Here is a 3,524-nt window from a genome sequence, read left to right on the forward strand (position 1 = left end):
AGCGTATATTAAAGTTGCTGCAGTTAAAAAGCTCGTAGGCATGTATTAGCTCTAGAATTACCACAGTTATCCAAGTAACAGTTGGAGTGACGAAAGGAACCATAACTGATTTAATGAGCCATTCGCAGTTTCACTGTACCGGCCGTGTGTACTTAGACATTAATATTTGAGACAAGCATATGCTACTGGCAGGATCAACCAGGTAGCTGCGCTCCTCAGGTGAGGGAGAGTGGGGCAGGGGAGCCTCATGGACGGGTGCCCACCAGCCCCCACGCGAGGCTGGCAGCTTTCCCGCCCGCATCCCCTGCCCCTCGGCGGCCCCACAGGCCCCCTTCCCTGGGGCGGGGAAGGCGCGGGGACCGCAGCACAGCAGCACGGGGAAGGATGGCAGGGAGGGAAGGGCAGGCGCCGGGCCGGAGCCCGAACACCCTCTTCCCACCTGCTTTCCCCAGAGTGAGGAGGATGCGGCAGAGGCCACGGCGGCCCCCGCCCGCGCAAACGGACTGCTAGAGAAGATGGTGTCCACAAGACGGGAGGGGGCAGAGGGCGAGGTGGAGGGCGGCGGACGGGGCCGGAGGGTGGAGGGGCCCACTGCACGGGGCTCCCCCAGCCGGGCCCCTGCTGACTCTCACTGGCATCCCTTGGCGAGGTCAGACCGCTGGGAGGGGCTCCCAGGGCAGCTCAGACTCATGTGGGCATGGGGTCGGCCAATCCTCCTCCTCTACAGGGCAGGAGGAAGAGCCTCATCTCCAATGGAGGGGGTCACGCGAGTAGGGGAGGTAGCCACTTCACCTGAACACCGGCGGGGGGACCGCTGGCCCACTGAGGGCCCTCCCCGACATGACCGCAGTTGCCACATCAATCCAGAGAGAGGAAAAGAGAAGGGGGGGGGAGGTAACCGCCTCGCCTGAACACCGGCGGCAGCCCACCGGCCCACAAGGAGCCCTCCCAAAGGGGTGCAACGTGGAGTGGCGAGCGATGCGCAGCAGCAGTGCCCGGGGCACAGCCTGGAGCCATGGCCCGGGGGCTTCGGACCAGGCGTGACAACTGGACTCGGACCAGGAGCTCACGCGACAAAGTGTCCGCCATCCCCCTCTCGGCAGCGGGGCACACGACTCGGATTCGACCCTTGGGTGCAGCACAGTTCTGCCCCGGAGATTCCTCTGACCGCCCTTCTGGAACCGAAGATGGGCATTTAGAGTCCTGAAAAACGTGTCCACGAAAATCTCCGCGAACGTTTCCCGGCAATATTGTAGATGTGGCACCTGGCCTAGCCACTGGGGGCAACCACCAAAAGTGTCCGCCCTCCTGGATCGAAGGGTTGGGCAATGCCCATTTCAACAACTTCATATGGACTTCCGGGCTGCGCCGGCGGGCCCAGGTCAACAGCTCGCAACACAGCAGAGCGAAATTTTTCCAAGTCCCACGCCGAACCCCAGGTCAACCCGGCTCTCTGGCAGGAGAACCTCACCACTCCCGAGGAAGCACACTGGCCTGCCCTAACCGGGTCGGGTGGTGGGGGGGACAGGTCACCAGGGCGAAGGAGGAATGGTGGCTGGGCTCGTGGAACTCTCGCCCGGCCTGGCCCACCGGAACAGTCCCCCTCCAGACCTCCGGGTTGTCGTGGCACCACGGAGGGCTGCGTGGGCTCCTGCCACCGCACCCCGGGGTGACCGCCCCTCGCCGGGGTCACTGGGCTCCGTAGCTGGGGCCCTGCAGAACTGCCAGGATGTTTTGAGTTGGCCCCAGCCTGCCCGACCTGCGGGCAGGGCACCGGGGCAAAGCCAGAATGGTGGCTGGGCTTTTGGAACTCTCGCCCGGCCTGGCCCGCCGGATCGGGGCACCCTGCCTCGGCTCTCGGTTGACATGGCAGTGGGGTGCACAACTTGGGGTTGCCCTCCGGCTGCAGCACGGTTCTGCCCTGGAGGTTTCTCTCACCGCCCTTCTGGAACCAAAGATGGGCATTTAGGGTCCCGAAAAACGCGACCCCAAAAATCTCCACGGACTTTTCCTGGCAGTTTTGTAGATGTGGCACCCGGCCCAGCCGCCGGGGGCAGCCACCGAAAGTGTCCGCCCTCCTGGATCAAAGGGTCGGGCAACTCCCATTTCAACGACCCCATTTAGACTTCCGGGCCGTGCTGCCGGGCCCACGTCAACCACTCCCAACACAACAGAACAAAAATTTTCTAAGTCCCACAGCAGACACCAGGTCCTCCCGGTTCCCCGGCAGGAGAGCCCTGCCACTCTCGGGGAAGCACCCCGGCCTGCCCGACCTCAGAGCAAATCACCGGGGTGAAGCTGGAATGGTGGCCGGGCTCCTGGAACTCTCGCCCAGCCTGGCCCTCTGGAACGGTCTCCCTCCGGATCTCCGGGTTGATGAGGCACCGCATAGGGCTGCGCGGGCTAAAAAACTGGTGGGGAGGAACTGGGTATGGGACTCCACTAATTTTATTCTCCAAATTTGAAACAATGAGGAGATCCCTGGGGACCTGAGGAACGTAAACATTGTGACTATTTTCAAGAAAGGAGATAAATCTGTGAGTGGGAACTGTTGAGGTATCCTCCTTTCCACAGCAAAGTTGTGTGGATGATTGCTGCACAAACTCCGTCATCCTTGCTGAAGCTAATTTTACCAATATTGCACGTGTGATTCTCAAGCACCAGCTTCACTGGACAAGACATTGTGTGTGGATGCTTGACTCTCAATTCCCAAAACAATTGATCTACTCCCAGCTTCATAACAGCCTGAGATCTCATGGTGGCCAAAGAAAATGCTACAAGGAAAATTTCAAGGCATACCTCAAGAAAATGGATGCTGACATCTAAGAGTTCGGAAGAGGTTCTGCCAACCAACCCCAGTGGCACCACAACTTCAACCAAGTAGCAGTCCAATTTGAACTAAAGTGTCTTGCATTCAAAGCAGAGAAGAGAGAGTAGAAGAAGGGAAAGGAGAGGAATCCCAGCCCACAGCCTACTCTCTGTATGGAAAGACCTACAACTTATGTGGATGGGTCTGTGGTTCAAGGACTGGACTCTTCAGTCACCTCAAGACCCATCAATGAGCCATGGTAGAGATGTCCTTCAATCAAGAGATTGCTGATGACAAGAATGTCTTCTTATAGAAACTCTTAATTTCTGAAATAGCAATGCTCACTTAAGGCATTGTATGTGGACCAAAGAGAATATTTATAAAATGTATTTACAGAAAAACCAGATGGGAGTCCTATGGATTATCACTAAATTCTACAGGGCAACACAAAACAATAGTTGGGAGTTGGGGCCTAAGCCATGGGCAGTTGCCCTTAAATACTGCACACCAGGCTTTGAAATTAAAATGATAAGAAAGGGCCCTGACAGGTGTTACATTTATGGTGTGATTAACATGTTAATCGTGGCATAAAATGCAGCATGCTATATTTTCAGCCATATTTAATGTGGAGCAGCTTAGTGGCTGGGGTGTATTGCACTTTAACTTGAATGCGTTGCATGCATCTCAGCATTGGGCAGCACAGTGCAGCTTAAAT

This window comes from Alligator sinensis, unplaced genomic scaffold (assembly GCF_000455745.1).
Source record: "Alligator sinensis unplaced genomic scaffold, ASM45574v1 scaffold173_1, whole genome shotgun sequence".
NCBI classification, from domain to species: Eukaryota; Metazoa; Chordata; order Crocodylia; family Alligatoridae; genus Alligator; species Alligator sinensis.